This window comes from Sardina pilchardus, chromosome 14, assembly GCF_963854185.1.
Source record: "Sardina pilchardus chromosome 14, fSarPil1.1, whole genome shotgun sequence".
Lineage (NCBI taxonomy): Eukaryota > Metazoa > Chordata > Actinopteri > Clupeiformes > Clupeidae > Sardina > Sardina pilchardus.
Window position 1 is genome coordinate 8,650,704 of NC_085007.1, and position 23,216 is coordinate 8,673,919.

At 46.5% G+C, this 23,216-nt stretch overlaps 1 protein-coding gene across 2 annotated transcripts in view; it reads right to left on the reverse strand.

Moving 5' to 3' along the window:
* Nucleotides 1-17,274, reverse strand: part of mef2ca (myocyte enhancer factor 2ca) — a 54,268-nt gene extending 36,994 nt beyond the window's left edge. Inside the window, exons 1-2 of one of the 2 annotated variants that reach the window (XM_062553695.1) lie at nucleotides 17,095-17,274; nucleotides 12,340-12,465 (exon numbers count right to left, since the gene is read on the reverse strand). The gene's annotated coding sequence lies outside the window, so the exon portion shown is untranslated. Of the gene's footprint in view, nucleotides 1-11,376; nucleotides 11,691-12,339; nucleotides 12,466-17,094 lie in introns of those variants that run through there. The other variant, XM_062553696.1, reaches the window with a different exon arrangement.
* Nucleotides 17,275-23,216: the final 5,942 nt, after the last annotated feature.

A 23,216-nucleotide genomic window follows, 5' to 3' on the forward strand; every position in this document is an offset into this window, starting at 1 on the left:
AGCTTGTGCTGAGTTGTGGGAGGGCGAAACGCGCTGAGAAACTGCCCCTTTGTGCGTGTGGCAGCCAGTCAGTCAGATTCCTGAACGTCAAGAGATCTGGAGCCGAACTGCTCCTGGCATGGAGCGCTCGGCTGGAGGAGTGAGAGGGGTGAAAGGTGGACGCTTGGGAGTGTGTTTAGAGGTCTGACGGGTGTCTGGAGGGAGGAAGTATAGGGCCTGACAAACAGACGGTCTGCTGTGACACCGATGGGACGAGAGAGACAGGAAACGCACGCAAAGGCCCTCATGGAAGCACAGGAAGTGAAATCAGAGCAGGCAGACAATGAAAAGTCCAAAGGTGCTTCCTTCCATGAGATGCCACCCCCCCTCAACCCCCCCTCTCTGACACCCCCTGAAGAACACACAATACAGCGAGTGATACCACTCTGCATTCTTCAAACATCACACACGCACACACACACGCACACACACACACATCACACACAGAAAAACAATAACACAACCTCTACAGGGTGGAGGGCACCTAACTGGCTCCAGTAATAAGATTACCCTAAATGCCCCTACTGCTAGTAGAAACCCCAGTAACAAGACAGGTTTCTGAGCCCCCAATGTGTGGGTCTAAAGCCACACACACACACACACACCCTGTGGCCTTTAAGCCCATCGAAGATCAAGCCGGCGGTTCTCTGCCAGTGGCAACAGAGCCCTGGGTGGTGGGGATCACTCCCATTGGCTGCTCGGTTCAGCCAATGGGTGCACGAGTACAGAGACAGAACTGACCTAACCATGCAAACGACAAGGTCCAGGTCAAGAAGGTCCAGCTGATTTTCCATCTCTGTCTGGACATTTTCACCACGACACAGACATCTGGACCGGGGATAACAAACTGATACAGTAAGTATGATTCAAGAGAGGCCAGTTCTATGATATTACATCCACTTTATGCCAAACGAGAGGTGAGAATAGGACTCTGACAAGAGATCGAAAAGAGTGTTATTATATCAGGTAAGAGGACACGGTAAATTATAGACCTGGAGACCACAGTGGCTTCAGACCCACCACACTTGAGAGTGTGTGTGTGTGTGCGTATGTGTGTGTGCATATGTGTGCGTGAAACACCAGATGAGGCATTCACTCATCCTCCGACACTATGAATGCTACTTTTGAGGTGCCCTCACACACACACACACACACACACACACACCCACGCATACACACACACACACACACACACACACACACACACACATAGCCTCTGTTCTGAGTCACTGGCAAAGAATCCCACGCTATGACATCAGAGAGAGTGCAAGAGAGAGAGAGCGAGAGAGAGAGAGAATATTTTTCCTTTCTTTTTTTTTCTCTGCATTTTTTTGAGATTAACCGTTACAAAGGGTGTTTTCTGTGCCATTAATGGCCGTTTAAGAGATTAGCGGGGCTTAACAGGCTCCCCATTAACAAGTCATTTGCTCTTTTATTAGTTTACCTGCCGTCCCTGGCCTCGGCCCACAGAAAAGTATTAGGAACACAACTGCATTCCAGCACACAAGGAGTGAGTACAAGTGGCCTGTTCCTCACAGGGCCACTTGTACTCTGTGTCCAGTCAAAGATCCTTCATTACTGACAAGATAGAGCAACATAATGCATCTCTATGGAAGCAAAATTCGAACAGTTCCTGTCTGCTTAAAGAGGCGTGTCGCAAAGACGTCATAGTGGGATATCGATCTCTGTCAGATTGGCAAGCAGTTCAGTTTGAATGTAATGTTACTTTCTAGGTCTGCTTAAAGGGGGATTTGTACTCTGTGTCCAGTGTCCAGCCCACCCAGTTCATCCTCACGGCTAGCCTAGCCTAGCGCCCAGTGCCCAGCGCCGTTCCAGTCACTAACAGTGAGCGCTTCTGCTTCACGGCTGTCAGGGGAGCAGTCGCAGCCAGGAAACTGTATCAATCAGAGCCGGAATGGGGACAGCGGAAGGCTCTGCTGCTCGGCCGGGCTCGGCTCGGCTCGGCTCGCTTTCACTTTACGAAAACTTCCCAAGGACAAAAAGGAGACGGAACACACTGCTGTGCGTTATCAGCGTAGGGGACAGAGACAGAGAGAGTGTGTGAGAAAAAAACACCAGAGCTACAGAAAGAGATACACAGTCAGAGACACAGACGGACAGAGAGATAGAGAGAGAGAGAGAGAGTGATAGAGAGACAGAAAAGGAAAGCTACAGAGATACACCTTCAGATACACAGACAGACAGACAGACAGACAGACAGATACACAGACAGACAGACAGACAGACAGAGCGAAAGAGCCAGAGAGAGTGTATGAGAGAGAGATAATAGTGTTAAGTTAAGCTACTGTACAGAAAGAGATACACATTCAGACACAGTCCGACAGAAAGAGAGTGAAGGAGAGAAGAGGAAGAAAGTGATACAGACAGATTAAGAGATAAAAAAGAGGGTTTGGGTGAAAAATCAGATAAACGAGAGTGAAGAGGGCTGTTTGTGTGTGTGTGTATGTGTGTGTGTGTGTGTGTGTGTGAGACAGAGATCTGTGGTATGCTAACCGCACAGCAGAAGAAGAGCAGTTCCCAGGCGTCCGCTACATTCCCATGCCCTGACCCGCCACTTCTCCAGACCTCCCCACCCCACACACACTCTACTCTCCAGACCTCCCCACCCCACACACACTCTACTCTCCAGAAACCCCCCCCCCCACACACACTCTACTCTCCAGAAACCCCTCCCCACCCCACACACACTCTACTCTCCAGAACACCCCCCCCCACACACACACTCTACTCTCCAGACCTCCCCACCCCACACACACACACACACACTCTACTCTCCACCCCCCCCCCCCCCCAACACACACTCTACTCGCCACACACACACACACACACACACACACACACACATATACACACACACACTCTACTCTCCAGATCCCCCACCCCACACACAGTCTACTCTCCCAGCCCGTATCACAGCACTGTCCTGCTGGCTTATTAGACCTACAGCTCCTGACCTCCAGCTACGGACTCAGGATATACAACCCCCCCACCCCCACCCCCACCCCCACCCCAAGGACACCACGGGGACACGCATGTTCACTGCGGCTGTGATCATAATTTTCTCACGGTTTGGCCGTGTGTCTACCGCTAAAACAACTTAACAGTAGAACCTATGGTTCTCTCGTTGGGCTTACAGCTGAACAGTAGAACCTGGTTCTTTCACGGTGCTTACAGCTGAACGTTCACACGGTTTGCATGTATGGTGCTCCCAGCTGTGCTGATCTGCAGTGTGTCACACAATAAAGGCCCAGTTCTATCCATCAGAGAAATTGAGTAACGTGAGTTCTAGCTGTTCTATCTCTGTTAAAGTGGGAGGGACTTGTCATTTGATGGTTTCTGTTGCAGCGAAGGGAAGTTTGCGGAAAAGGGGGCCAGTGTAACTTTCTGTGTCCTAATTACACCAGCAGAGTTCTGTGCCAGCTGACACCTGCCTGAGAAAGAAAGACAGAGATTGGGGGAACAGAGAAGAAGAGAATGAGTGACAGAGAGAGAGAGAGAAAGAGAGAACAACACTGTCCAAGTCACATCTTAATATGTCAGTCCCTGCCTTTGTAATGCCTTCGTTCATTTTGTCTTTTTTTCTTTTTACTTAGCGTGATGAAAAGATGTGCGATGCTGTTGCTGTGAGCCATCAGCTGAAGCGGCGTTAGCCTTAGCAGCCATTTCACTAGCCTCCAGCAGCTAATAACAGCGTTAGCGTTAACACTAGCCTCAGCGCTAGCATCAGCAGCTATTAACAGCATTAGCGTTAACACTAGCCCCACTAGCCTACTAACGCAGCTGCGTTAGTATCAACTGCATTACTGATAGAACTAGCCTCAGCGGGGGAACGTACCTACTACCTATGTTCTCCGGGTCCTATGTTCCCACTTTGTATAGTACCGGGGAATATGGGACCCTTTTCCCAAAAATAGTCCTATGTTCCCCAGTATGTACTGCGACCGGGGAACACAGGACCCTTTTGGGAGGAAACGGGGAACATAGGGAGGACCCCCCTCAGCGGCTAAGTTAGCATTAGCAGTAGCATGTCAGCAGCAGTTCCCATGGCCCCCTGAGGGTGAGCAAAGGGTCACAACTGCAGCAGGCCCCTGCTCTTCACACTCACCACGGCTCCCACAGTTCTGGGCCCACTGAAACCACACAGTCATCCCAAAACCACAGACCACATGAGGTCATTCAGCACATACATGCACACACACATACACACACACACACACAACCACACGCTAACACATTAAGCTAATACACACTCAACTATCACACCTTGTACATGCAGGTAGTTCTGAGAAACAGTGCTTTTCTAAGTAAACAGTGTTAACAACACAAGGGTCCTTGCACACACACACACACACACACACACACACACACACACACACACACACACACACACACACACACACACATACACACACACAAATGGAAATGTTTGTTTGTCCTGTACTTCAGATTCTGAATTGGTAAAATACAGTAAATTGGTGTGGTAAATGTAAGAACAATTGAAATGCTTCAACATACATTTTTATTGATAAGAACTGTTTATGGCGAAATGGAAGGATATACGCTCACTGGTTTTGGCTCTTACTTGCATTAACAAACAACTTCTTCAATCTTCACTCCACTTTTGTGCTTGTCATCATGAACACCCCTTTGTTTACTGTGTTACATATACCAAAACGGTTTCTATAAAACACAAAACACACATGACCAAACTGACTCTGTAGGTTTTTAAGATGCGACTGGTTATTTACTAACTGATGAAGCAACTCCTGCTATACAGCTCAGCAAGGATGGCAGGCCTGATTCAGACTCTGTTTGATTTCATTGATTTCATTAAAGTGCTCCAGTCAGGAGACTCACAGTGGGCACAGATCGGCACGGAATTAGATGCTTCAAAAAGTGTCGGTTGAAGTGTCTCAATTTGAAATACACTGAACTGTAGGCTACTAAATAGCAGATAATTATACTGTAATAACAATTATTACAACACAAGTACCATAGTTTATGATTTAAAAATGTACTATACAAGATTATCTTCAAGGGTTTTAGGCATTTGGTCGATGTCTTTTGAAAAATTAGTAAGGTTACTAAGTGATGGAAAACACACAGTTCAAAACATGCAGGCTTGACCTAACAGGATGTGTGCTGCGACTGGCTTGCATCTGGCCAAAGCTTGTGATAGGCTATATTTAGAAGTACGCCTATAGTACGCCCGGGGAAGTTATTGTCTTATTACCTCCGCCATGGAGGGGTTTCTGATGCAATTTGTTTGTTTGCTTTTCATTTTTTCATTAACTACACCAAAACTACCAGACTGAGTTCCATGAAACTTGGTGGAAGGGTGCAGCGCGGTCTGAAGAACAATCCAGGATTCAGGAATGTTTTTTTTTGTGTGTGTTTTGTTTTCGCAAACATTGCAATTGCGCTCTGTTTGTGTCAGAACTGTGTGTTATGTGTGTAGTGGTGCATGTATGAGTAGGTTTGTGTGTATGTGCGTGTATGTGTGTGTGTGTGTGTGTGTGTGCGTGTGTGCTGAGATAGACAGACCAGTGGGCCGAGTCCACAGGTAGGGACCCCAGGGATAAAACAAACCAACAGTCTGTTCCACTTTCCACCTCTCACCCAGAGATACGGAGACACGGAGAGAGTGTGTGTGTGTGTGTGTGTGTGTGTGTGTTGACCTACATGTATGTGTATGCGTGCGTGTGTGTGTGTGTGTGTGTGTGTGCGTGTGTGTTGACCTACATGTGTATGTGTGTGTGTGTGTGTGTGTGTGTGTGTGTGTGTGTGTGTGTGTGTGTGTGTATGTGTGTGTGCGTTCACCACTTACCCACTAAACCACTTCACTTTATACTCGTCAACCTGATGTAAACTCTAAAACCATTTATTACAGTATACTGTACTATTTATTATTACTAGAACAGCTATTTTATGCATGCAAATCGTTCTGGAGAATACTTCCACATACAACACACCACACAACACACTAAAAAACTAGGTGTGAAAGTTGGTCTCACAGCTGAGCTCTTCTTTAATGTACAGTATATCATGGCCATACACCAGGAAAGCACATACACAGTTAATCAATGCATAAAGACAAAGTCAATCAGACAAGGACGTTCAGCAGAGAATATAACTGAGTATAAAACTGTACGCAATTGTTGTGTCCTCTTAAAGCAACTACATGTCTCTCTTCAGAGTTTTCAGAGTGGTTTCTTGAATGCTCCCTTACTGTGAAACTGCTTGCTAGCTGGCTGACCATAGGTGTGTGGGTGTGTGTCTGTGTGCACACTGTGTGAGAAAGAGAGGAGTGAGAGAGAAAGAGTGAGAGAGAAAGAAAGAGATAGAGAGGGAGAGACAGAGACAGGAGCTAAAGAGAAAAAGGAGAGAGATAGAGAGAGCGAGGACAGAGAGAGTATGTGTGTATGTGTGTGTGTGTGTGTGTGTGTGTGTGTGTGTGTCCGTTTCCTCTCAGCGTGAGAGAGTGGCCTGGCCTAAGGCAGGAAGTGACATCAGAGCTCTCGGGGCGCATTGTGAACCAAGCCAGGCCGACGGCAGGTATCCACACCCTTCACCCTACTGCCCTACGACGCTTCCTCCTCTAAATATACCCAGCCTGCTGCACTGACCGCTTTCCCTGAATAAAAATAATGAACTTTTTACCCCAAACAAAACCTCCGCCGCACCGCCTGAGATGGATAGACACCCCTGCTGAGGAATGGCGAGAGCCCATATGCCACAGGCTTTTTCACAAACCTGTCCTACAGAGAGAGTGACGAAGACTCTCAAGCCACCTGATAGGCACCTGCAGTCAGGGAGAAGCGTGCGATAGAAAAGCACCGTTATTAAGAGACCGTCGTACTTCTCGTCCTCTGCGGTGATAGAGGCTAAAGCACTCCAACAAGCCAAGCCCCAACTTTCTGAGCAGCTCATCCCTGCTGGAGAGTCTCTTTCTTGAATTTCCCCTTGGGGATCAATAAAGTATCTATCTATCTATCTATCTATCTATCTCGTCTCTCACGAGCCTGAAGTCTTAGCCTGAAAAGGCTACCCTGAGGACTAGCGACCGAAATGACAGCACACAAAAGAAGAGGAGACTTCTACTCATCCCTCCGATTTTGACGTTTTTGAAGCCATGATAATGATTCAGCAGAGTCTTCTGTATGCCACCAGAAGGTTGTGAAACACAAACAGACGGAAAACACTAGAATGATTGAGTGACTAAACCACAGCTCCAGATTTGCTTTCAGACAGGTACCTGAAGACAGAAAGGCATGCATACACACACACACACACACACACACACACACACATACATGACAGGCCTCACTGTAGCTGTCACATTTCAAACCAGTGTTTGATGTTAATGGCATACAGCACACTGCGCTTAGGAAGTGGTCTTGTTTGAGACTAGTCTTAGCGTTCCACAGTCCTGCTTCTTGATGCCTGAGAAGCATTTTGTACTGGAAAGAGACCCTAGAACACTGGCCACTTGTAAAACACAATACTGTACCACGCAAGCTTCAATAAACTTAATTACAGAATGTCAAACTGAGGCGTCACAAAGAGAGGGTATGACAACAAGGAGGACTTTTGTGGGTTCGCATCTGCTGTTTTGCTTTGCAAGAGTCTGCTGTAGTGCGCCTCTACAACTTCTGGAATGACCACTAAATTCCGGAATTTTTTTTGTTTCTCTTTAGGAATGCTCCATGTTTCACCTCATCCTAAATGACAAACACATGATCCGCTAAAAATATCCCACTTAATGCAAGCGTAGGTGTGGGTGTGTACGTGTATATGTGTGTGTGTGTGTGTGTGTGTGTGTGTGTGTGTGTGTGTGTGTGTGTGTGTGTGTTGAGGAATGGGGGTTGTTCCCTGATTAACGCTTCATACAGGCCACATACAAAGAGCACTCTGTGTGAAACCCCAGCTCTGGAGGATGTAATATGGTGAATTGACTATTTTAGCCCTGTGACAAAAATAAATTGAATTTGACAAAATGTAGAGGGGGAGAGTTTCTCAGAGCTGAACTAAACCTGCAGCAAGAGGAACTGCCCACACTCAGCACTGCCCACTGACCCGGGTCTGGCCCCGATCTGGCGCCGATCTGGCCCTGATCTGGCCCATATGCGTTCCGGACTCGGCCGACATCTGGGCACGAGGCGCAAGGAAAAGATCAGGAAGCAGCGGCCCTGGTGACCCAGTTCACATTTCACCCGTTCGCTCGTTTACTTGTCGGTGGGGTAAACTGCAGCAGACAAGGAGAGCAGTCAATCCAAGCAGGGCGAGACATGTTCTGTTTCTCCGCCAGTCATTTGCAACAAGCCCATGGAAGCTCTCAAATGAGCTTAATTGTTCAACTCACGTCTACATCAACAGGCGAAAAAATGACCTCTGGGCATCAGATCAGACAGTGGGGGAAGGGGGGGGGGGGGTTAAATCGCATTTTTTTGCCCTTTGGAGAGAGAGGGATGAAAGCCTGACATGTTTGAATAGGTAAATACCATAATGCTAAGTTACAAAATTTCAACCCAGTGTCAGAGCAGGCCTCCACAAGCGCAGGTTTGCGTGTCTGTCAGTGTGTGTGTGTGCGAGTGTGTGTGTGTGTTTGAGGCCTTTCATTCACCTGTGCGGTGGTCATTCTCATGATCAGCCTGCTCAGTGGTCATCCAGGCCACTGGGCCACCGGTGCAGGAACTGCTGCCGCCTGACTCCACGCTGTGGCATGCAGAGAGCAGACGCCTATGGAGAGACATCTGTTGGACAGGCTGGTGGCTAATTGTGTAAACCAATGGGACTCGTGGAGGTCTGTGTTTCTGGACCACCCATCCACTCATCTCGTTCTGACTCTGCAGCACAGAGCAGCAGAGAGGGGCTGAGGAGGGCTGCCACCGTCTCTTAATCTGTTTATTTACTGTATCTCTCTCTCTCTCTCTCTCTCTCCCTCTCTCTCTCTATTTCTCTGTCTCTCATTTTTTCCCCTCTGACTATGTCTCATGCAAAAGCGCACACACACCACACACACACACACACACACACACACACACACACACACACACACACACACACACACACACACACAGAGACACACCACACCACACACACACACACACAAATGCAGCAACACTTCACATAACAAGTTCCATAACTGAAATTGTGTGCAGATCTAAACATCAAAGGCAGCTCTATTCTGATCCAAAACACCCTTGCGAATACTTCCAACACAACCTTTACTGAAAAAAAAGAGAAAATATTTTCCTGACACCGAGAAAAAAAAACAAAAAAAAACAACAGTGCGCTGTTTAGGAACAGACTCAATGAGACAAAGCTGCAAATGTTGATACTGCTATCACGCTGCTGCAATGCCTGACAAACAGTGAGAAAGGAGACACAGATTTGAGTCCTTCAGCGCCATGCATGACATTGCAAGACTGAAAACTGCCGAGTCTGCTCCGCACACACACACTCACACACACACACACACACACACACACACCTCAGTGTGCAGCCATGAGGTCAGCGAACACACACATGATTGATTTTGACTGCAGAGGTATGCCTAAGGCACACAGCTGAACATGTCCCATGTCCCGTAGTAAACGTTTGGAGGATCACGGATCCACGGCACCGTGCGATCACGTTCATAAGGGAGCTCGGGTCAGGGGGAGGTGTTGAGATGCAGGCACTGCATGAGCATCCACTCTCCTCCTCCTCCTCCGGCCACTCAGAAGGGGTGGAGAGCGCAAGCCCAGGGTCATGAATTTTGCATTCAACAGAACAGCGAGATGGAGGGAGGGCGGGTGAAAGAAAGAGAGAGAGAGAGAGCTGGAATTGAAAAACTAAAGCCCTCATTTGAGGTCTAAATATAAGCATTTAAATACCAGTGTACACAGATCAAAACCAAAATTGCTTGTTGAGCAACATTATGTTAACTCTCTTTGTGAAAGTAAATGTTAAAATGGAAATAAGATTTGTTCTACAGGGCATACAACAACAAGCCAAACATAATTTGATATGGCTGTCGAAATATCTAGCTCATTTTTTTAATTGCAAAGTTGATCTTGGAAACATTAACCTTTATCTTTGCAACTTTATAACATAAACTCGCGGCTGAAGCAAGAGCAGTTCCAAGCCAATAGCCCACAACATACGAGCTGAAGTATTGTTCTATTTCTATGCCATGCCACTGGACAATGTGTCTCCTATTATGAACTCCAAGGAGTCGTGCTGCAGTGGCCACTCGCACATGGCCTATCTAGTCCTCAGTCGCTGTTTACAGCGGACGGCGCGGTCCGTGACACACACATTCCCACATATTTTGACCATATAATCAAATACAGCATGGACCAACGCGTGAGACGGCAGACCACCGCTTCTTCCCTCTTGGCAACTTTTAGTTCACTAAAAAGTCTTTGACTTCACTAAATCAATCACAAGTCATTACGGACTTAACCAATTGGCTAAATCTCTCCACGTTGGTTGGCTTTCGCTGGAGAGATCTGATATTGACATCATGGAATTCCCCTTTTTCTGAAAATCTATAAATACACCTTAGCATCGTCGCACAGATAAACAACTTACGGATTACCCATTTTTGTGAAAGGCAAATTACCAGTGTCATTACGCACATGGGCCTTCACAAACACGCGCATTCGCGTTTACAGTGCGTGAGCACCACAGTGTGTGAAATTGTTCAAGGGAGGAAAACGGCCCGAGGCTCTCTATTCAGCGCGACCAGGCTAATGGTCCCTGGCCAGCCGGGAGCGAAATTAGTGAAAGAGTGTCATTCCTTCTCAGGTGATCTTGTTGAGAGCTTAATGGATCTCACGGCAGTAAAACAGTTAATTTATGTGTTCAAGGCAAACTCTATTATCCGTTAACAATGTGTCCACCGCCACTATTAGGTGACAGAATGGCTACTGTTTCAAATAGCCGTTGTCACATAAAAAGTGATCTCATCAGTAGTAAGTTATGAAATATTAAGTTTAGGAGTCCTGTTACAACATGCCCTGTTATGTATTTTGATGAGCATGCCTACAAGGGGATTCATGCTGAATAAGGAGGTCTGTGATTTCATTTATACAATTCACAAACAAATAGTAGGCTACATTACTTATTAGGTTACGTTAACGTAGGCTATACGAATTGCGTTCTTAAATAGGCTACTTAAATAGGTAGGCTATACATCCAGGCAACTTCAAATATACTTAACTCTAGTTATCCTTACTGGTGGTGTCTGTCTACTATGCTACAAGTTCAAAACTGTCCATGTCGTTTCACAATCGTACAAATAGGTTGCAATAACAACACTTTACTTACTTCATAACACTTCAGTATGCTTAGTCCTCCGAAGAACATTGACTGCGAAGGGCTTTGCGTGTCCACCTGAATTGGCAGCGGTGGACACTTCTCACGCGTAAAGGACAAACCCCCACTTTTTTATAATCCAAAGCAACTACAGACGATCTCGCAGGTAACCAACTGTAACGCGAGGCAATTCTTTTTTTAAAAGCTCACGACTTCAGCGGTGACAACGATTGCAATATTCGGCTGAACGGCCGATCGGGACCTCGACTGTTTGACACGGCGAAGGGTGTAGAATCGGCCCCGGTAACGTGTCCCGTGCGTGTGTGGTTCGGTACTTCTCTAGTTTTCAGGCGCACGTCCCGGGCAGTGTGGCGTAGTCACACCACTATCCAAGCTGAGTGAGAGAGAGAGAGTCATTTTCACGCTGGAAGGGGGCGGACTCAATCTCGGCAGGACCGCGTTGCAACAAGAGAGCAGAAGTGGACCTGGCACGAGACCTCAGAACACCCCAAACGCTTGCCCGGTTAAGATTCACATACGGTATCAATGTATGTTATGAATCTTGCGTGTGTCTACAGTGAGGCTAGATGCACATCATGCTGTTTTAATACAAAAAAAGTCCAATGGCCTGCTTTATATGAAAACACCAAATTTAGGCAGGACAGGCTTGGTCCCAAGCATAGGGTCAAATTGGGTCTGTAGTTTTTAATCAACACTGAATGAATAATATAATTATTCATTATATCAGACTGAAGCAGGATAAAGGGTGGGATGGAATGGTATTCTGTGCGGATATTGCCTTTTTCATTTTTAAAATGTACTTCTTGGATGTTTAAACTGCTTTCCCCTTAGCCTTTGGTGGGTGAAACTGAAACATGATGTATGTTTACATGAAATGTTTATAGTCTTTTCAGTATTTTGACCACTGTGAGATGTTAGCTACTGTAGAGATCAGGGTTGGGGAGGAAACCTTACCTATATCACTTGCGTCTGTCCCTCTGTTTTGACTTCCAGCTCAGATCCCTCTTGGCTTCTATCGCTCTGTTTCACTGTTCCATCAGTTTAGCTTATTTTCAGCTTTCAGGCTTCTTTTCACGGCACCTACGGGGCAACAGGAGAAACATGACATTTCAACAAGAGATGGCACATCCTGCACACCACCAGGACTTACAGTACAGTACAGTAGAGGTTTGTGTGTGTGTGTGTGTGTGTGTGTGTGTGTGTGTGTGTGTGTGTGTGTGCGTGTGTGTGTGTGTGTGTGTGACTGTGTGTGTGTAAGGGGAAGAAGGTGTGATGTCCACATTATGAGCTATTTTTTATTTTTTAGATGAAAACAAACAAACAAATAAACAAAAACAATGACACCCCCTCCGCCCCCTCAGCATGGATCATCACTGAACCATACTGATACACTGGACATGATATTCTACAGCTCTACAGTGCATACTAGTGGTAGCTTTGCAGTACTACACCTCCTTTACCAGCCCGTTATCCAACCCCAGGTCATTTCTGTAGTGTCAGTGGGTTTGCTGTTTGGACAGTAGCCCCATTAGTACAGTGCTGTAATGGTCATAAGAATGGCCTCCCACATCATCTCAATGGCCTTGAGTTACAGTCACTCTGTGCACATTTGCATTTGTGAATTGTGAGTGTCTTCTGAAAACATACACGAGTAAACAATCTTCTGTGTGTGTGTGTGTGTGTGTGTGTGTGTGTGTGTGTACTGTGTAGGAGAAAACACTGATCTGAGGAGGACCTGCTACAGCAACCACCTATGGCTCATATTCTACACTCTTTAAAAAAAAAAAGGGGGGGGGTTCCTTTGATGGACCCTTCAAAATGGTTTAAAGAACCATTTAGGGGTGCCATGGAGCATGTTTTTCTACGTATATAGCACCTTTTTTCCCTAAGAGTGCACATGTGTCCATAATGTTAGCAAGGGGAACACAAGCTTTCCTAGGAGTGGTCTGTATGTCCAGTCCAACACACTGAAAACTCCCTCAAATCAACTGTCACAGGCACAGCTCACAGACCCAAGCTTTCCCAAGCTGTGACTTATAGTTAAATATTAGTGAATATTTATTCATCCGAAAATGGTCATGCCTCTGTCCCATTGACAATGTTTTTGTGCTGTTTTGCCCGTCTGAGACTGACACTTGGTAATTTAAGGGATCTCAGCTCCGTGCCTGATGCTCACACTCAGCATGCCCGAACTATGCCAGCAATTCCAGTGATGTGACATGAGGATACAGCATGGTGTCCTCTCAAACACATGAAACCTCCCCAGGCACCCCAACCATCACAGCTTAATTGCAGCACCAGGCCCAAGGCCCAGCTGCAGGCACAGCTGAACTCGGGCTCAGGTTTGGCCTGCGAGACGTCCATGCTTAGGCCAGGCCGGGCCAGTTGCGGGGTGTTATCCCTAATCCTAACCCAACCCTAACCCTAATCCGGAGGTACTGTACGTTCACTTTCACAGACATATAGGCAGACATTCACAAGCGTTTTCATACAGTTTTCTGTTTAGAGTTGAACGGAGGGTTGCCATTGAGATGGAATGTTTACAGACTGTTCAATGATCTTTTTAGAGAAAACATGGTCGGTGTGAATCTTGAAGGAATTTGAACATACTATACCTCTGTTAGGATATGACAGTATAGCCTACAGTGTGAGGACAATGGTAGGCTACATGTAAATGTCCTATAACTCAAATAAGAATATTAGCTATTGCGTTTGCCTGTGACAAATTTTGTCTAGAGACCCTTGATTAAATCTGTTGCACTGATTTAATGATTACTGATTTTAATAATACTGATTACATTTATTTTCAATATTAAACCTATTTAATTTATTGCATAGACCTGTACATAGGCTCAGCATTAACTTCTTGCTTTAGCAACTGTAACCTTTAATGAATAATATAAATTATGTACATAATATTAAATCATTAATAATGACCATTTCGATTTGATTTTATTACAATGTCATAAATTCATGTCCATAATTCAGACTGATGGGTTTGGGAACTAAAGCGTGTCCTTGTTGGACAGAAAACAAAGCGAAACAGAATGACTGACTGCACTATTTAACGTTAACCCCTTTTAATGGTCTCTGCGCACTGGTTGTCATTGAGAAAGTAGGACACTTGCGTGCTCATCTGTGACGCTCGTCTGTTAGCTCGTTGGCCACTGGGGGCCTTTTTTTTCCCGGTCATTTACGTGTTGTATTGAGCAAATAGCCCTGAGCGTACACCTGTGGTCCATTATGGATGAGTAACACACTCGGAGAGCACGGGGAACACGAGGAACATGAAGAACACGCTTGCTACCAAGGAAAAATCCCCCCAGGAAGCACCGAATGACGTCGCTCACCTAATAGGTCTTAGCTGGAGCCGAGGCATGGGGACATCTAATGTATGACACATACTGTAGACTTTTGATGACAGGCATTTGATGTTCAGTCACACGGTCAAGTGTGTTTCTTATTATATTTATATATACATATTCACAGTATTATAGGTCTGCTCTATTATATATATATTTTTTTTATCCTTTGTACACTACAATGACTCTGTACATATCCAAATGCCACACACAGACAATACAATGATGGATTTGAATTGTGACGACCAACACACACACACACAGCACAACTTACTAAATGGACTGTGCAAGCATGTTTTTATATGAAAGCGTAGTCAAATGTAGTGATATTTTAACTTTAATTTAAAAAGGGCGATAAGAATCAATAGATGTATTCTGTAAATATCTGTGTGTGTGTGTGTGTGTGTGTGTGTGTGTGTGTGTGTGTGTGTGTGTGTGTGTGTGTGTGTGTGTGTGTGTGTGTGTGTGTGTGTGTGTGTGGTGTGCGTGCGTGTGCGCATGCATTGGGAGGCCTAAGAGCAGTAGTGGGGGCCGGGCGGTGTTGGAGCTTGCTCTGTTCCCAAACTGAGACGTGCCCCATGCACCACAACCTCTACATTTGGGCAGAGGCAGAGGCCTGACATCACCGAGATATTTAAATCTCCAGCCCTGACTGCACTTGGACACAGACAAGCATCAGCACTGAGCGAGCCCGTCCTGTCCAGTCGTACGCTGCCTATGGGCAACCATGTTGAAAAGGGGACTACAAAATGGCGACACAGGCACCAGGCAACACTGAAACACGACAGCCTACGGTGATTTCTTTCTTATTTTTTTTACGTTTTTGGGAAAATTAAAAGGATTTGCTTGTATTGACCTACACAAAAAAAAAAAACTTTTGAGGAAAAACAATATGACTGAAATGGGTTAAGCCGGTCACATACAACTTTCAGACTGAACAATGGAGACAACAGTCTGCAGTTGGTTTAATTTACAGTGAAATTGAACCCACCCTGGAATTAGAGAGCATTTACTCAGGGCTAAGAATCAAAAATCAGAAACGCAACAGAAGATGGCTCCACCACAAGGCCAGAGCATTCAGAACGACCTCCTCAACAAGCGCTCAGTCTGCCTGTGTCAGCAAGTTGTGAATAGATAAATAAATAAATAACTACATAAATAAAGACTGACGTTCCCACCAAGCACGAAAAAGTTTATAATAATCGGAAAGCTGAACTCCGACCAACACCAACACAAAATGTCAAGGAAAATCACCCACCCAGTGACAGATTAAATAAAACATCAATTATGGCGCATGCAGTGAGCGTATGTCTGCAGCAGTGGGACAAAGAGACGTGTATCAGTCAGGGCTGTTTTGAAACCCAAGCTGAAAGGCGAGACGCAGCCTTGTGGCCAGGGGAGCCGGTGCAGGCTATTTTGTGGGCGCAGTGAAACGCCCTTGATGTGCCTTTCATGATCGGGGCTCTGGGGCCGGCGGTGGCTGACCGCTCCTGCAGCTGTGGGTCCCTCGGCACTACGGCAACGTGGGGCTCGAAGGAGCCCACTGACAGTAGACAGGCCAGCCGCAGACACACACCACACACACACACACACACACACACACACACACACACACACACACTTCACACACTACACACACACACACACACACTCACACACACACACACAGACGGAAAGTTGCTCTGCACAGAGATCTCAAGGAAAACTGGGTCTTAAGTATTGACACAACAAAACATGACACAATAATATTTTCCCTGTCTTGTAAAGTAACTTTACCAGATTTCTTTTGGTTCTCTCAGCAACGGTGAACAAACCAATTAGAACATAAAAATCTTGTTTTCTTTAGTGACACCATAATTTCTAATTCACCTCTGTAATGTACTTGAACACTGTCAGCATTCTGTGTTGAGTAAAGTCAAGGACTCAGTTAATTTCTGTAGATTACCGAAGTGTAAAATGACATTTGATACCATAGGTCACCTCAATTCTTTAAACAGACAAACAAGTAGGAGACAGTTCTAAGCTTCTGATGACACGATGGGTCTCTATACTAGGATACAAGACAAACATATCCCTTTACTGCTTCAAACCATTCACCGAACAGCATTCACCTCTAAATTTGTACCTTTCTATTTCTATTTTCAGGTTCGCATTCCCCAAAGGAGACGTGTTGAATCACTGTGTCGTAAAAAGCGCACACACACTTTTCCATAGTTGACCACTTCGGCCGTGTCCAGTGGCCGAGACATTCCTCCGTCTCCCCACAGCTAAAGAAGAGGCGCTTTCAGAGGCTCAAACGTCGTCTCTGAACGCCCAGGCGGACTATCGGGAAAACGGGAAGACTTACCAGTCCTGCTGCTGTTCTTCTCCAGGAAGGTCAGTCTGCCCGTCAGCACCTGCTACGGGGGGCCACTTATCAAAAGTTAGAAAAAAAACAAACAAAGAAAGGAAGAAGACAAAAGAGTGATTAAAGCCAGACCAGCTGGCTTTGGAAGAGAAACCCAAAATTGGGTTGCGTTTTGTTCAGATCTCACTGCACAATGAGGAGAAGTGGAACCCCAGCCCCCACCACACCCAGCCCATGGTACAAACACACACACACACACACACACTGACACACACACACACACACACACACACACTGACACACACACTGACACACACACACACACACACACACACACACACACACACACACACACTGACACACACACACACACACACACACACACAGATTGCACAGTGTGACCTACAGTGCATGCGGACCATCCTGTGCTGTGCAAGAGTCTGGCAGTGCCCCTCACACCTGCCCCTGTCAGTCTGGGGTATATTTAGCGCGTCGGATCACTGACAGCCATGGCGTTTGTCGGCCTTGGTGCCCACGGTTACTGCCCCTACAAGCACATACCAGTCCGGCCATGGGCTTGCTCCCTGCCCCGCTATAGCGGAAGAGGCCGGCTGTTAGAAGACACACCAGGGAGACGCAGAGTTACTGCCCCGCACCGGGGCAACGGGACAGTCGCTAGGGACACCGGGGGAGGCACAAAGTTACTCTTACTGCCCCCCTAGAGGAACAACAAGGCAGGAAGTGATCCGCCAGAGAAGGGATCAGATTCTCACTGTAAACAAATGTGCTGCTGAGATGTAACTGGGCCTGCAAGCACAGAGGACCCTGGACAGCAGAGACGCACCAACAGCAGAGGCCCACCAAGCACAGAGTTGGTGGAGTGTTATTACCCGGATCGAACAACAGCAGAACGGTTAAAGGGAATATTCGTTAAAAGCGATAAAACAACCTGGTTAGGTGTAATGATATCATAATGAGCCTAGCCAATGGTTTTCTTTGATGGAGCGAGATTAGCTCTAGGCTAGGCTATTTCGTTGTAAATCCATATTCCAGTCCTACTCAAAACTACTCTGATTAATGCTGTTTTGGTTCCCAATTGAACATCTACAATCATTATTGTCCAAAAATAGACCTAAGTTGTTGTTACGTTGGATGTTAACTTCAAGCTAGAGACCCACCAAAGAGGTTATGAGATTATTGTTGTTAATCCAATGTAATGCTGAAATGAACAGGTGACGGCTCCTATCAGCTCATGTGCACAGACAGGCTCCCTGTACCACTGGAGCTGAGCAACAGCAGAGCCAAAGCTTTCTAATTCTCTAATCTAATCACTGGCAGGGCTCTAGGTGGCCCCATGGTTGGGAAAAAAAGAGAGAAACGTTGTTGAAGTGCCCTCTTGAGTAGCTTAACTCTAGAGAAAGTGGTGTCTTGCAGGCTGGCCCTCACGACGGGAGACATGTTTCAGCGCAGCGGCGTCTCTGGGTGTCCTTTTAAGGTGTGATGACGAGGAGCCTGCAGAGAGACCAAAGTCAATAGCGTGTCCTAATGAGCGGAAGAAATGTGAGGCAGAGCCCTGTAAGGCGCCCTTACAATGGTCTACACTAAACACAGAGGGGTGAGAGTCCGGCTTCAGAAAGTAAATGTGCTGCCACGTTTTTGTTCCAAGCTTTCACTTAATCACCTGATTCTAATGAGCACAGCTCTTAATCCAGGTAGATCAGGTAATTAATGAAATCACCTATGTTAAGCATTCAGGTATAACCAACACATGGCAGAACTTTTCCCTCTGAAGTCGGACTTTTACATCTCTGTCCTATACATTGCGAATGCGTCCCCTTCCTATGGAAAAGGGTTCCATTATGGTTATGGTCGTATGCAGTCCCCATAGATATGAATGTGTGATGCGATCTGGGAAAACCCTTCAAAAAGTTTTGGTGAAACTTCACCAACTTAACCATCTTAGCAACATTCTGGACACTGTCCCCTAGCAAAATCTTGGATAACATCCTCCCAAAATCGTGGATGTTGCTAGGATGGTATCAGAATAATAAGTTAGTAAGATTGCACCATGTGAAGGGTCTCACCATGTGAAGGGTCCCAGATCTCATCACATATGTTGCCCTTACATGGCACCTACGTGGCAGAGTTCAGTGGAAGGCAGCACCATTGTAATCATAGACTGTTCTATACAGTCTATGATTGTACTAGCCTGGGTGTTCCCATCCTGCCTTGCGCTGTGATTTCATTCACCCTGCTAAGGCAGTCTGGAAACTAACTGATGTTGGCGACCAATCACAGAGCAGGGGAGAAAGCAAGACCATGATGAGGTACGCACAGACACATTTGATAGACATTCGTTGCGCCCAATGAATGGATCTGGCCATTTTTTTCAAATACAAGAAAATGAACGTCTGGTTGCCAGACCACGTCTCATTTGAGAAGTAGTAGGCGCTAGCCACGCTATGATTGTACTGTAATAAGAAATGTGTCAGAAAGCACAAGGAATGCCCCCTCCCCTGTAATATTTTGCTGATTCATTATACATGGTGATATTCTCTTGTAGGTGGTGGTAGACCATTTTTGAGGCAACTTCTTTTGGCTATAAGTGGCTGCCAATGCCATGTTGTTTAAGTCATGATGATCTGGTCATTTGGTGAAGCTTCCTTACTAAGAGTTTACTACTAGCCTAGCGTTTATCGTATTATCACTATTTATGTACAGTATAGTCAGCCTTATTCATCAGGTAAACTGATAATTATGATGTTGAGCAATTATGTTGGGTTTTAAGTAGTTCTACTATTTTCTACTATATACATTTCTACAATTCATTATTACGCACTAATAGTTAAGTAATCAGGCAATAAAACAGAAAGGTGTTGATGCATTGATCTTCAAAGCCTGCAGCTTAACACTGAGGAGCCTGAAATGTGTGTGTGTGTGTGTGTGTGTGTGTGTGCTGTTATGGAACGCCATCCACACACATATGGCATCCAACTTCCACGGTGTATTAGTCTGTGCTGCCGCAGCGAGCTCCTGGAGCAGAACCTGCGCTGCCTGGGTCTCTCCCGGGCGATGACCAAAGACAACAAACACGGGACTGCCCTGCGGACGGCCCTGTGGTCGTGGGGAGACGGGTGAGCGCTCTGGTGTAAACGCGCGCTGAAGCTTTTGGGAAATGACACTTTTCGAGCGTCGCTTTACGGCCGCTCTCGCCCGCTTCTCGGCATTGTGTACCATAAACACCGTCAATCTGTCAGTGCCGCCTTACAGGAATGACCACTGACGCTGGCAAACAGCTGGACCAGGAACTAGTCCTCCGGGAGACCCAGGGGCCGTGGTGGCACCTGCCAGGGTCCGATTTGAACACAAACCAATGGATCCTATTAACCCTTTATATTCAGGGGTCTCCAACCTCTTTTTCCTCTGAGAGCTACTTTGACAAAATGGACACGGCCGAGAGAATGACCAAATCTGTTAATTGATCATTGATTATTGATCAGATCATCACCACAATATTTTTTTTTGCGCTTGGAAAAGCCAAATCATGGGCTTTTCAGCACCCAGGAGATATGTGTGTGTGTGTGTGTGTGTGTGTGTGTGTGTGTGTGTGTGTGTGTGTGGACACATGTGTGTATGGATTTTGCAGGGTGTGTATGTGTGTGTGTGTGTGTGTGTGTGTTATAATATGTAGGTGCAGTGATTGTCTGTAGGTGCTTGTGTTGCATTCAGAAGTGTGGGCAGAGGCCCTGGGTGCAAAGTGTGTGTGTGTGTGTGTGTGTGTGTGTGTGTGTGTGTGTGTGTGTGTGTGTGTGTGTGTGTGTGTGTGTGTGATGATGATGAGTTGAGAAGCGTGGGCAGACTCCCCGGGTGCAGGGCGTGTGTGTGTTTATGGACTGTTGGTGTGTGTGTGTGTATGCGTGGACTGTGTTGGTGTGTGTGTGTAGTGTGGGCAGAGGCCCCGAGTGCATGGTATGTGTGTGTGCATGTGTGTCTGTGTGTGTGTGTGTGTGTGTGTGTGTGGACTATGGACTGTGTGTGTGTGGACTGTGTGTGTGTGTGTGTGTGTGTGTGTGTGTGTGTGTGTGTGTGTGTGGTGCGTGGGCAGAGGTGCAGGGTGGGGCATGAGGCACCAGCGGCCGGCTGTAATGATAGGGCAGCCCCGCCAGCCAGGGATTGTGGGGACAACGTGTCCGGCGCACACACACACACACACACACACACACACACACACACACCCCACCCAGGAGGCCTGGACAAGTAGGACACACACTCACAGGGTAAGAACACACACACACACACACACACACACACACATACACACACACACACACACACACACACACATACACACACACACACACACACACACACACACACACACATACACACACACACACACACACACACACACACACAGACAGACAGACAGACAGACAGACAGACAGACAGACAGACAGACACACACACACACACACACACACACACACACACACACACACACACACTCATGACACTGAGGAGGCCATCGCTCTCTCTGCTTGGCTGCTCCTCTCATCATATATGTCATACATATTTATTGATGTCACCACGAAGCAGCACAGACAACATGCACTGTGTAGTGTGTATGTGTGTGTGTGTGTGTGTGTTGAGTCCTCTCATATTTGTCATATATATTTATTTCTGACCTCACAGACAACATGCACTGAGTGTGACAGCATCCAGACAACCCCACACATTTCTACTGTTGAAGGAGGCAATGTTTCTATCGTACAACCCCACACATTTCTACTGTTGAAGGAGGCAATGTTCCTATCGTACAACCCCACACATTTCTACTGTTGAAGGAGGCAATGTTCCTATCGTACAACCCCACACATTTCTACTGTTGAAGGAGGCAATGTTCCTACAATACAACCCAACACGATCCTACTGTTGAAGGAGGCAATGTTTCTATTGTAGAACCCAACACGTTTCTACTGTTGAAGGAGGCAATTTTTCTACAATACAACCCAGCACGTTTCTACTGTTGAAGGAGGCAATTTTTCTACAATACAACCCAGCACGTTTCTGAAGTAAAAAGGGGCATTATGTCTACAGTACCACCCAACATGTTTCCAAAGCTAAAAGGGACAATGTTTCTACAGTACAACCCAACACACGTCTACTGCCAGAGTGGGAGTTATTGTTGAGCATATGCGTCTGTACAGGTGTCCATTGGTCACAATACTCACAGGTAAATCGGTGGCATTGGAGAGTCATGTCTGAGTCTTTGACCATTCAAGTTTATGTGAGTTTCTGTCGCACTATTTACTTTTCAGAAAACATTGCTAAATCAACAGAGCTGCAGTCTTTATAGTAATGAGTTAGCTGACAGGTCTGCGTGTGTGTTTGCTTTCTACTGAGGGTGCCACAGAAGCACAAAAACAGTGTTATAAAAGAGGCTCCAACAGCCCTAATTCAGAAAAAAAAAAAAAAAAAAAAAAAAGTCCTGAGGTTTGTGGCCTCACTCCCCTTTTTTTCCCTGTTTTTTTCCTCTGGCGCCCCGTCCGTCCATAGAGGTGCCTCTGTGTCCTCGCTGTGTGAGGGAGCAGCTGAGCTGAACCACGCTCAGCCGTGCGTCTGTGTGTGTGTGTGTGTGTGTGTGTGTGTGTGTGTGTGTGTGTGTGTGTGTGTGTGTGTGTGTTTCCCCCCGTGAGCGTGTGGCGTGAGTCGAGTCCAGTCCCCATCCAGTCAAGTCGGGATCGGGCCTGCAGACCTCCGGTCTCAGTCTCAGCCTGAGCGCCGCCACACACACAAAGACACACACACACACACACACACACACACACACACACTCACCCTGTGTGTGTGTGTGTGTGCTCAGACCAGACGTTGGGTCTGACTGGGTAATAGGTGTGTGTGTTGGGCGGGGAGGGGGGGGGGGCAGGAACACTGAGGGTTGCACAACACTGTGGCAACAACAGTACAATGGCACGCAAAGCACAGTCAACACAGTGGCCTTGACTTACCCCAGTCTGCCCCAAAATCAACAACAACAACCCCAGTCTACCCCAAAATCAACAACAACAACACAAGTTCTGGGTCCAAATGGCACTTAGGAGGCGGCTAACACTGTTGGACGG